At 38.2% G+C, this 13615-nt stretch overlaps 1 protein-coding gene across 1 annotated transcript in view; it reads right to left on the reverse strand.

The window, feature by feature from the left end:
• Positions 1-12900, reverse strand: part of pik3r3b (phosphoinositide-3-kinase, regulatory subunit 3b (gamma)) — a 122245-nt gene extending 109345 nt beyond the window's left edge. Inside the window, exon 1 of the mRNA XM_005734300.1 lies at positions 12848-12900. The gene's annotated coding sequence lies outside the window, so the exon portion shown is untranslated. The remainder of the gene's footprint in view (positions 1-12847) is intronic.
• Positions 12901-13615: the final 715 nt, after the last annotated feature.

The following is a 13615-nucleotide window of genomic DNA, read 5'->3' on the forward strand; positions in this document are numbered from 1 at the left end:
CGTCTACAGTTTTATGGCGTGAAATAGTGTTGATATGACACAAAATAAACATTAGTTTATTTAATAGTATATATTGGGTTGTGTTGTTCTTAAATTTGTGAAAATATATATATTTTATTCTATATAAACAGAGAACTGAAAAAAAATTTCTCATTTTCTTCTGCTCATCCAATTTAGGAATTGCAGTCTGGGTGGAACCCTTTCAGTATGTTACATGGTTGTGTGTTTGGTGCCTCGGGTGATAATGTTAGTCTAAACCATTTTAATTTGTGTTTTTGCTTATAATCATATAGTTCCCATGACTACCGCTAGGTCCCCAAGTCTACCAATTTCCTTGAACGCGTGTCTATGAACTGGCTCACCTCTGTGTCAACCCATGTGTCCTTGGAATTCTGCTCACACACACTCTGATATCACAACATGAGCTCAGATAGATGGAACAGGAGGACACAGAGAATAAAACACAGCGATGAGCGAGAAAGAGAGAAGTAGGAAAAACTATCACACTGGCATACAGAACAGATGTGGTGGTTATTTTGATACCTGCCTGAACACGGCAAGAGCACTCTTGTGATCACAGAATTGTTCAGAATTGTTTAGAAAAAGATTGCAAAGAATTTAAGGTTTTAATTTGCCCCAAAACATCCGAGATCAGAAAACTGAAATCTGTATGTGTAAGTGTTTCCAACAGACGGTGGAGCCACAGGTATCTCTTTAGTCATTCATGTTACAGGGCAACATATGGTAGAGATAAGCATCTGAGAGAAGAAGTGAGCAGAAGCGAAGAGAAGAGAAGAGAAGCATTACCCCATCATCATTTCAGCATACTGAGTTAAAAACATTTGTCTTTTTACAATGGAAATAATTATCACATCCAGATCAGTTTTCTGATTACCTTATATGATGTTAAATGATGTTATATATGGTTAATAGGGTATTCCACCATGGGATAACTGGGAAAGTACTTGAAATATTCAACGTTTCAGTAAATGCTTAAGCTTTTACCACAGTTACAATGATTTGGTTCTGGGCTCTACTCATCTCACTTTCAGAATTTTTTCATTAACACAGTTTACTTTGCCTATTGCACATTTTCCTTTTTCTTTGTTTTCCAAATACTAACATTAATGTGATTGCCAGTGGCAGTCTGGGGAAAAAATACAATGAGCCCTTTGCATTGGAATCTCCAGTATGAGAAGAGCAAAAAAAAAAGTGGATCCAAGAACAAGCTCTCCCATAGGAGTACGCGATCAGAAAGCCACAGCTATGGTCAGTCTAATTTGTGCAAACTCTTTGTAGACTATTTGCTAAAATGATTTGACAGCTGCTTAACAGTCCATCGCTGAAACACAGATTGATCCAATTAACTTTTCAGAACTGTAAAAATCCCCTCATAACTGCTATGCAGCATTTTGGTTTAGGATTTATATCTGCTGAGAAGAACACATTTCAGTATGATTTTAGCTAACACTGACAAAAACATCAATCCCCTGTGAGTGTCAGCTCCCCAAAAGCCCCACTGGTTACACTGGAAAACATGAAAAGATTTCAGTACAGAGGACATGGATGCATTTTTTCGAAAATAGTAGATATTGATGCATGACACTAGTATATCAAGCAAAGCACAGTCTGCAGCACGTAGCAGAATAGCATAACAGCTGAGCAGACAGTGGAGCAGGGTCACTGTCTTTACAGTAAGTTGCTAAACAGTTTGCAAAACATATTCCTGAAATAAATATACATGTATAAAGAAAACTGGCTGCCATAGTAATATCAGAGTTTTTGGTATCAGTATCAGCCCTAAAAGTCAAAGTCTGTTCAGGTTGAATATAAACTATATCATATAACTATGAATAATATGAATTTTACCTGTCTCTGACTTTCTACCACAAAAGATTTATATTTAGAAACTAACTAATTTCTACAGTATTAGTATATGGTGCCAATAAAGGTTAAAGTTTGGGAAATCATGCTGTCATGGCTTATATCAGGGGTATCCAGACTTTTTTTTTTCAAGTGTGCCAGATTTATTAATGGAAAATCATTCAGGGGCCAATAATCATTCATTCCTTTTTCAAAACATAAAAACTGTGGGGGTTAGTTTTTTTTGTTTTTAAAAAAAACCCATTTTATATTTAATAATACAACCATTTGTATTATTATGGTGATTAGGTGTGTTCAAGCCTGAACAAAATAAATGTACTTTTCATTCACATATTTCATAACACAGTCTTTGATAAACACTCTCTGTGAAAGGTTTTTCAGCATGGTTGCTCTCTGATAGGAAATGTGAATTAGCATGTTTTGTCTGATAGTGTCTCTTGACATTCAATTCCTTTTTTTCTTACTCTGCAAATTACGCAAACACAATTGTTTTGATTGTCTGTGAAAACGTACAGCATTGCAATTTCCATCTCTTCTGGAACACTCAAAAAGATGAAATTGGGTGGTCGTTATATTTTAGCCACCCTGCAACTCTGATAAAGATAAGAGGATGGATGGAGTCACAGCTACGTGAAAGTTGTTATAAAGCCATTCAAGTTTTATGTTAAACAGACTCTAGATTTTATTGGACACTCCAAAAATAACTCTTCAAATGAACTTAAAATAATAACGGGAAGGATTTTCACATTAATCTATTACTTTCTATTAGCATTAAGTATTTTTGTTAGACTAACTTCATTTGCACGGGTTAGGTCAACTCAGCTAAATTAAGTTGGACTCAACTGGAGTAAATAAGTTGATTCATCATTATTTAATTACGTTGGTCCAACTCAAGTAAATTAAATTTGAATAACAGAATTGCATAATGCTAAAATAAATTTAATTTAATCACATGAAAATCCTTTTCATTATTTTTTATGTTCATTGAAATAGTTATTTTTTGAGTAAAGGTCTAGCCTTCAGTATCTCTTTTTCAGAGGTGTCATGGCATTAGCCACAGCTTGTTAGAACCAATGAGTGTAAAAAACCTTTATACAGTCATTGGTTGGAACACAGAGATCAGCTCAGATGCTGCTCCCACCATGAGATGAAGTGACAAGAGAAATTACTCTATAAATTCTGTTTGTTTTGGTGGGCCAATCAATAATACCTTTTAAGATGGGAGTGAGGGGTGGTTAATGACAGAATGAAGGGTAACTAGATGTCTCTGCCAGGTTCTTCTTTCCTATAAAAGCACACCACACCTCTAGGCTCTTACTTTATTTCTCAAGAACACAATATTTCTTACATTTCTTCCGCTGTAAAATAGTGTCAGTAATACACCTGCAAGAAAATATGAATGTATATTTCTACACTTTGTTTTCCCTCTGGGGTGAAAAATAATAAATATATAATGCAATTAGTGTTAGTGGAATAAAATGTTCCTCTAGCAAGTTCTTAAAAATACTTGCTGTATTTGGAGCCAAAGAACCATTTTCTCAATTTTTACCAAATGCTTTGCGACAAACTGACTGACTGTTTCCACCACACATCCACTGTGAACGAATGTCTGATCAGCTGTTTATGAGTATGTGCAGCTGCTGACTGTAAAATTACTGGATTCCAATAGGTTACTGACGGACCCCAGAGGAAGATGATGACATCACTTCCAACCAATAGCAGGACAGAGACTGGGAGACAACTGGTAGCAGAGACAGAAAGAATAGAAGGATGCAGATGGAAGAAAAAGATGGAGTAGAGGAGCGATTTTAATTTCTGTTTTGCTGAACTCAGCAGCCACTGTCACTGAAGCACAAGGGAGAAGAAAAGGAATGGCGATGAATGAGTGAATAAAAAAGGACATAAAAGTTCAAAAGGGAAGACAGAGAGAGACTGAAGAGCACTAAAAAAATGCAAAAAGAAATAATATTATTTAAGAGTTCCGGTGTTGTAGATTGCTTGTTGCTGTGAGAGGCAACCAAATAATTTCATGGGAAAATGTGAGCAAAGATAACAAAGTAGTATGTCCTCATCTATCTGCAGTGTCTCTCTATGCTTCCATGCACACTGTTTTATATTCTGTGTAGCAGAATATTCTGTAACAGTTTAAGTGAACATGAGTCATCATTTCCAAAACAGACACTGCCCACTCTGTGCCATTGCACAGTGTTTGTGTGTTTGCATATATCTGAGCACGTCCATGTAATCATCACAAGCAACTACTTCAAACTCAGTTAAAAGCATAAAACACACATACTCAGAGGCCTCACACCAGAGATACTAGTACACATACAAAATAAAGATGTTTCCCATTGTAATAAAATCAAAAAAACACTACTACTTTTATACTTTTCACAGAAAGAACATTCTTAAACTCTAAAGTACTTTTGCACAGCTTATAATAGCTTTTAGTGAAATCCTCAGTTGATCCACTATCTCAAACAAGATGTTTTAGCTGCAGGAGGAAATAAACTGCAGGGTACACCAACAACCAAGCATCACTCTTGGTGTGTACCATTTGCCAGGGTGGCAATGGCAGGTAGATGGATAGATAGATAGATAGATAGATAGATAGATAGATAGATAGATAGATAGATAGATAGATAGATAGATAGATAGATAGATAGATAGATAGATAGATAGATGGATGGATGGATGGATGTTGTCACTCTTCAGGTGTGAAACACATGCTGGTACTCACAGATACAGAAGTTCCAGCACACACACAGTGTTACTGGGCCAACTCACTGAGCGCTGTGTGGGCACGGCAGAACCAGTCTGCTAAAAAAGGCTCGCTGTTACCATGGCAACTCTCAGGCCATGTACCAATCACAGGTCAATTTGATGAGGTAATGTTCCTAAACCCTTTCAGAGTAACTCAGACACTTATACGCTCACTTTGACTCTTCTAAGAAAATACTGTACACGTGCAACATACCAAATAAAGCACACACAGCCAATCATGTCAGTTGGCAGGATCTGAGGCTGTGGAATAATGTGAGAATTTCTGTACAATATACAACTCCCTGTTACATAATATTATTCCATAACATGCAACACAAATGCAGAACAGAGAAGGCAGAGTACTTAAGCAGCTTGGATATACTTCCTGCAGACTGATGTTTCACTGCCTCTGCAACGTACTGATCAGAACACCGTTCCAACAAAGGTTTTATTTACTATTATCAGTTATTCAATTCAGTTTAGTTTTCAAAGTGCCACATCAGAACAAAAGTCTCCTAAAGCCACTTAATGTTCTAAATTAAAGACCCTAAAATAATTCAGAGAAGCCGCAACAAGAGGTAGACACACTCTGGAAGGGAGCCAGAGATTAATAATAACTCATAATTAAATGGAGTGTATAAACACATGGTCAGTGAAAAAGGAGTGAGAGAAGGAGAAACGCTCAGTACATCATGGCAATCTAAGTCTATTGCAGTATATAAATGTACTACCATACACAGTATACAAACATGGATAGAGGATTTGGATATGACCTTCAAGACTTGCATATTTCCTGGTTAACCTTTGACTTTGTAGCAATAGGCCCACCACTTGCAGGAGGCGCCAGGCCCCACAGGCAGTAGAGGTCGGGTGCAATGTGTGCCGGGCTGCGACCAGGAGCTGAGGCCCTGGCGGACCGACCGAGACTTCAACGCTCATTGGGCAACAACAGTGAGACCTGGAGGGGCGTGATTGAGAGGAACGGGTTCAAGGATCTGACCTTGAGCGGGTTTTTATTCTTGGACTTCTGTGCAAACCACAGTTTGTCCGTAAGTCAAACCTCAGATACAGGAGGAAAAATGCAGTTTTCTTCCTGGCTGTGGAACACTGGATTGCCATGAGAGCAAACATGACTTTGTTGCCTATTCTTTGTCAATTTTTTTTTTTAATAGGGCAGCAGGGTGTTGCAGTGGTTAGCATTGTTGCCTCATAGTAAAAAGGTCCTGGGTTTCAATCCACTATCTGGCCAAGGCCTTTCTGTATGTAGTTTGCATGCTCTCCCCATGTCTGGATGGGTTCACTCTGATAGCTTTCTCCACAGTCCAAAGACATGCAGCTGGTGGGTTTAGGTTTATTGGTGGGGACCTGTCCAGGGTGCACCTTATATTTTGCCCTATACAGCTGGGCTGCTCTTGTTGACGATACAGCATTAAGGCTCGGGGTAAAACGTATCTTTACAGCCTTTGTAGTACAAAATACAATTTGGGGCTCTATTAATAGTCACATCTTCATAACAAAGGCACTGTGGCTAATAATGAGATTTTTTCATAACTTAGCTCTTTGCTGAATGTTCAAAATGGTATTATAGTTTCTGCTTTTTGGACCCTGCTTCACAGAACTATGTAACAAATCTTTGTTGTACAGGCCATCCAAAAAGTTTGTTCTTTAGTTTTGTTTAGTGAAATTCTAGTACTTTATTATTCTTTTAGGTAATACCAATTAGTAGGCACGTATATCTGTGCCCCCTACAGTTTTTGTTGGTGCAGCTTGTGGAACAAACTTGCATTAGCTGATAACTTAGTACTCCACTCCATCATCCAAATATTGTCAATATGGTCTGTGAAACGCTAACATGGTGGTGGCCAAAAGTTAAACATTAAGGCTTCAAAATGTGGATTCCACAAGCCAACAGGTGATATTACATCAGCCACAGTGATTGCAGTATAGACAGTCTATACTTAAAGAAAAACACTCATTCATTATATTTCTTTATCTTTGCCTTGTATTTCTTCTGAGTGTGTAATTCAAAACCATGATTGAAAGAGAAAAATATTCCTGTGTGTGATGCTGAGGCACGGAGGAAGACAGTGTTTCCTTTCTTGTTTCCCTCCCACTCTCTCTCCATTGTTTCTCACATATACCACCCCTACGTGCCCTTCAGTATTCCATCCAAACCCTTCCTTTATGACTATTCACATGACCTCATACTCAGACGTCAACACAAATCTCCCCACAAGTTACCTTTTGATATATTTATATTCCATATAAATGCGGGCGATCGTGGCTCAAGAGTTGGGAGTTTGTCTTGTAATCGGAAGGTTGCCGGTTCGAGCCCCGGCTTGGACAGTCTCGGTCGTTGTGTCCTTGGGCAAGACACTTCACCTACAGCCTACTGGTGGTGGTCAGAGGGCCTGGTGGCGCCAGTGTCCAGCAGCCTCGCCTCTGGCAGTGCGCCCCAGGGTGGCTGTTGGCTACAATGTAGCTGCCATCACCAGTGTGTGAATGGGTGCATGACTGGATATGTAAAGCGCTTTGGGGTCCTTAGGGACTAGTAAAGCGCTATATAAATACAGGCCATTTATAAACTCTGTCCACCTCTGTTAGATCACATATCATACAGAACACAGTTATAGAGTGCATGCAATTTCTGTCATTCAGCCCCTTTATGCTTTAACATATATCTGGGTGTGCATGTCAGGGCTTTGTTATATATTTCTCTGCCTATATGTCAGCTTCTTTAATTCAATAATATGTGCATATCTTGGCCCAATGGTAATGGTCTAAAAAGGGTCAGGTTTCAGGTGTGTGTGCATGTATCTATACACATGTATCTGGCAAGCTGTGTAAAGTGTTTTGAGTGCTCGGATAAATAACAAAAGTACTATATAAGAATCAATCCATTTACTATGTTGTGTGGCTCAGCATCCAATGTCTTCAGTCTTTTTAAAACCTTTTGAAAGTATGATGTATTACCTAAGCCTATGTTTATAGCTGTGTGTGTGTGTGTGTGTGTGTGTGTGTGTGTGTGTGTGTGTGTGTGTGTGTGTGTGTGTGTGTGTGTGTGTGTGTGTGTTTAGTATTTCTTTTAAGACTTAGAAAGACAATAACATATAACATAAATGATGAAAAATACATAATAGTGATGTAGCATCATTAGTGCTAACCTCTTAGGATTCCAGGTAGCATAACTACTGAAACATCGAAATTAGTTCTGCATCAGTCCATAAAATACATTTTTAAATAGTTTTAGAATTATCTTCATTCAAGATTTACTTTGTAAATTATATTACTAATATATAAAATTAGAGGGAGTGCACTCGATTAACCATTATCTTAATATTCTTCTTGTTATTACAATAAAAATAATATTTTAACAATAATAATTCCATGTAAATGTGCCAGAGAGTGGACATGTGTTAGGGCAAAGTTCAGTTTTATATAAGCTTTATATAACATCACACCATACTGGTAAGAACTAATGAAATATCTGTTTTTGACCCACTATCATAAGCATAAATAACAAAAACTAAGAATAAATGTCTCATATCCTCCTGGCCAGCTACCTGCTTACCATGCTCCAACTGAGAGTGGAGTCTAGAGTGTAATTTTGTGAGCTCCCCTCCCCTTTCTCCCAAAATTAAAGTACAGAGCCAGAGCACTCCCTGGTGGTGCCAAAACTGAACTTCAAATACTACAATTTGGCCAAGTTTTGTCTTTTTTCCTGACTATCTACTTTACCTGGTTTTGGAGCTGTGTTTTCTGATGATCCACTTGTTGCTTGCAGATGATTACAAATTAACCAACACAGCAAAAGGAAGAGCCCATTTAATTTTAGCAAGAGTCACTTTGTTTGAAAAGATAAGAAACATAATTTCAGTTTCAATTGAGTGCACAAGCTAAAACAAATGTTTGATGTTGCTATTTTAGTACACAAGAAGGCTTCGCTTGTAATCTTATTTGTCTGCTAACCAAATAGCTTTTAGACAGTTACATATACAGTGAAAAAGCATTTGTGGCATATTTTAGCACATTTTGCACACACTTGCATGACATCAAACACATTTTTATGTTAGATGAAGGTAGCCTCGATAAATAAAAAATATTTTTAAAATGATGATTTCATTTATCAAAAGAATAGGACTTTGCAAACCTCCATGGCCCCTGTGTAGTATGGGATGGTTTTTATTTTGTACTCTTCTACTCTACTTAAGCAGTCAAAGCACTTTATACAACATCCCTCATTCACACAAGCACTTTTTTCTATGCTTTTTCTATCTAACATTCACACTCTGATGAACAAATAGGGCAGCTACTTGGGGTTCAGCAAGGATATGTTGGCATACAGACTACAGCAGCCAGTGATCAAATCACCAACCTTCCAACTAGTAGATGATCTGCTCCACTGAGCTATAGTTAGCAGACAATTGCCCCTAAACCTAATAAAAGCCTTTATGTTCTTTTTTTGGTCGGCATAGGTTTTTGCCACAGAAGTCAAAGATGGATCACATTTTTGCTCAGTCTCTTCCTCTCTTTTTATCTCCCGGATTAGATGTGTTTCTACTCTGGAGTAATTTTGGTACTCCTGCCAATGCTGGGAAGGGGGGCAGATAGATTTGGATAGCTTTTTTACCCATAATAAATTGCATTTTATATTTACTTAAGTTATATTTCTGTAACAATAACATTTGTTTGATGACCTGAAAGTGTGACAAATATGTAAAAACCAAAGAAATCTGGAAGGGGCAAAATGCTTTTTCATGTCATTGTACGTGTACCAGTTTGAATGCATTCAGGACAATTCTGAATAGAGCAACCATGTTTGTGCAGTTATTGCTACGAGGTGTGGAACAAGAAGAGAAAAGGGACCTGTGTGAAGTCAGTGTTAAGTGAAACAAAAGAGGTGCCTGTAAGTCAATAATTCAATAATTATCTGACCTGAAAGAACTGGTAATAGTGACAGAGTTTAAAAAACAGTTTTCGCCCATGCTGTTACAATATAGAGAAATCTAATCAATAAGAATAATTACTGGAACACCAGCTATTTATGTATACAGAATGGTAGATATACAATATATTATCAAGCAGTAAAAAGCACACTATTTTAACATTATTTTATGCGATTCAAGCAAAGGTACCATCTGGAAGAAACCCATGCAAGGACATGTACTACATTTAAAAAGGCCCCTGCTGTGATTGGAACCAGGAGCCTTCTTCCTGTGAGACAGGAGTGCTAACTACTGAACCACTGTGCCACAGTTTGTATATGCCCAGGATATTTTCTGGTTTGCACTTTGTTAGATCCCAGATACCCCTGGTCTGGACTGGCTCTCCATCCTTCGGGCCAGAGTCCCTTATTTAATTTGATTTAATTCTCCTGTTTGGCTGCCATGTTCCTGTGTGGACTTCGCATCTTCTCCTTGTATCTGCATGGATTTCCTCCCACGTTTAATAACTGCATGATAAATTAATTAATGACTTAATAATGTCAGAGTGTATCCAGGGTGTACCCTGTCTTCTTTCTATGACAGCTAGATTAGACTCCAGCCTAAGGACACAACATCAATACTTTAAAAGATACAACCCATGAGACAAGCTTTTGTACCCCTAAAGGCACAATAAGGTACTTAAAAGATAAAATAGGTATCTTTTTACCAACCATTGGGTCTGTGATAGAAGCGCTTGGAGGATCCCCAGTTATCGATAATTCAATTATTTCATTTCCCTCAGTTTAGTATTCCTACAACAGAATATTTAATGTGTGAACATCTTCCATGAAATTTTCCTTAAAATCAAAGATGTTGGTGTTGCTGTGAATCTAAATGCTAAATATCTACACTGTAAGTAGTTGGTGCAGATTAAAGCCATGTATTTACTGTTTACTCACACCACATGCGTGCAAGTGAGCTTTTCTGCGTGACCAGAGCCTGTGAATATTACACTCACAGTGTTTGGATCACTGATCATGGACGTGTATTACTCTGTGCTCATTGAACACAGGCAAGAAACGTCTGGTCATTTTTTTCTATTAGGAACTCTTAAGAAATACCCACAATCATCAGCAATGTTAAAATGGTACTAAATGCTATCAAGTGTAAAGGGCAGATTTTCCTTCTACAAAATAAATAAATGAATAGCTCCTTTGTGTTTGATGTTATAAAAGACAATACTCTAGAGCAGGTCATCAGCTAATTCGGTTGGTCAAGTATCCTTGAGCAAGATACTGAAACCCAAGTTGCTCTCTGATGTGTTCACCGATATGTGAATATAAGATAGAAACCACTGCAGTGTCGAAAAATGGCTGAATGAGGCACTTTTGACTTATTACAGTTTTGATTTATCAAAGGTCCTGTTTGACTTTTGCTTAATTAAAAAAGAACACAAAGGTGAGATTTGTATGCTTGAACTTTTACGTTTATTAACTTTAAATTTTACATTTCCTCAGGTTTACAGTGTGCTGACAAGTTTCCATGACAGACAGGGAGTACAGCAGTAGTTACCATGCCGACACCAAGAGTCAAAAAATAAGTCATAGGTAGTGTCAGGATTTTATAAATACAAATACTGGTATTTATATTCTTAGTGTTCCGAACTTGCATGTTCATGTGTTTTGTTTTGTGCAGGTGATGCATCTTTTTATGTTAATTCAGCTGTGCCAGGGCCCTGCTCCGATTGGGGCGTGGATACACCGCCCCGACGTGACTGGTTCCAGCTGGAGGACCCGCCCATAAAAAGGAGGCTGGAGTGTTATGGCGGGAGAGGTCCTCGTGTTTCTCCTCATGACCCAGCAGTGTAACTGTGGCAGCCACTGGCTGCAGTGTGGCTTGAAAGTTGTGGAAGTGGAGTGGGTAGGGGTGAGCAGCCGTTTCTTTTGATCACCCGTTTTCTCCTGTTTTGAATTAGTTAAGGAGGTCAGACTCTGTCTTTATTTTTGACTTTGTTTTGGTAAGGTCAGGGGTGCGGGATTTGTGTAGATTTGTTTTTATTTATTACTTTGGCCTTGGCTCACCCTGAAGTGTTGACACTCCCGTTTTTGTTGTTCCTCTTTTTCACTTTATAAATAAATGGCATTATAAAGAACGGATTTGTTTCCTGTGGCTGCTTGGGTCTTGGGGGGGGGGAGCGAGTGCCTCACTCATGTTATTGCCTGGTCCTAGACGGGTCGTAACATTATTGATACTGATACTTAGTGATACTTTTATCAAGAGCACTGTCCCTTTTTAACATAATGGAACATGTTTTAAGGGCTACCTTTGACACACTGGTTACAATAACCTTTTTCATGTCAACCTCATACTAATCAGCTGTTTGGTGACATGTTTCTGGTTCCAGCTGGTGATCACCACACATCACATCACCAAATATGATCAGCAGTTGTCAACTTGACACTGACATACTGGTAGTCAAGCCCATTCCCAGAGACAATAGTTAATTTTGGCCAAAGATGGGAGTAAGTAAGAGGATGCAAAGAGGCAATATGAGAATCTTTGCAGGTTCTGAGTGTTAGGGGTTTTCAGTTTTACATCATTATTGAACTTTGATTTTGATATTATTTATCATTTCTAGTTTTTTGGTTTCTTAGAGTTCTCTGTCTTATAGTTTATGTCTCTGTGTTCCATAATTGCACTGTCTCCCCTGTCAGCTGTGTCCCCATGTCAAGTCCGCGTCTCTGTGTTATGTTTCCTGTTTTACTTTAAAGGTTCGTGTCTCATGTTAATGTGTTTGGTTTTGCTTCCCATGTCTTAGCCCTGATTTGTCCCAGCTGTGTTTCCCCCCCGTCTCCCATTCCCTGATTGCTCCCTCTGTGTATTTAAGCCCTGTGTTTTCTTTGATCTGTGTTGTGGTCTCCCTCATCCTATGCTGTCTGCCCTGCGTGCCTGCTCAAAGTGTCTGCACCTTGGGTCCACAGTTTCTGCCTGTACACAGCTCATGACACTGAAATGTAAAGAGAATGATCACTTTCATTGTGATATGATTTAAAATATTTCTATCATTTAGATATGAATGGTCAAGCAATATTTTCCTTAAATACTCAGACAAATCGGTCACATTCAGAGTCTGAGACTCAGCTCATTACCGCCTTATCTTGGACGTTTGATTGAACTGGCACCTCATAAAAAAACCTTTCAGTAAATATTTACTGAATACATTATTATACATTATTTTTGCTCCAACATTTAACTTATTTTGAAGGGGTCCGTACCTGATTCTAGAGACTGGCGGAGCTCTACAGGTCCACTGGATGCTGGTGGGGCTTGGTACAGAGAATCATTAAGATCTGGACAGCACACACAAGCGGACGAAGAGGAACGAAGTCAGTCGAGAAATGACTGTGTCAGACAGAAAATATGATGTTCCTCTGGGCTAAGAAACAGTGATATACATTATATTATACAAATGATCAAGTCTGCTATTCAGGCTCCAGGCTAAATGTGGTGAATTGTGTTATATTTTTCATGCAGCCCTGTTGAATTATAAAATTCTTCACCTGCTGCCCTCAGAAGACAGAACCATACCACACATATTTATTATTTCTCATGTGGGAGAAGGTGGATTTATTTTTAAATAAGTGACGGAATGAAAAGATGGAGATTAATCTCACATCTCTAACCACAGAGCAGGAGTCAGGACATGGTTAGACTCATGAAAAGTAAAACCAGCCTGGCTCTCATTTGAAAATAAGGCTCGGAGCATATTTAAAACTCACTAATCATCATGTTGGATTTGTAGCCCAGAAGCAGAAATGTACACATGCAGAAATGTACTCAGTGGTCACATGCTGAGTTATGAATTTGTGCAGCAGTGAGTCTTAGTTAGGTGTACATTTTGCAAAATGTGAACTCCTCTGTAAAAATTAGACTTATTAGACTTATTGTATTTTCTTCTTTATTTAATATATATAATTAAGAAAGAGCAATTACCATAATAATTATATATATATATATATTAGGGGTGCAACGATATTCGTATC

The sequence above is a fragment of the Pundamilia nyererei genome, unplaced genomic scaffold (genome assembly GCF_000239375.1).
Source record: "Pundamilia nyererei isolate P.nyererei 1_Seehausen unplaced genomic scaffold, PunNye1.0 scaffold00057, whole genome shotgun sequence".
Taxonomy (NCBI): domain Eukaryota; kingdom Metazoa; phylum Chordata; class Actinopteri; order Cichliformes; family Cichlidae; genus Pundamilia; species Pundamilia nyererei.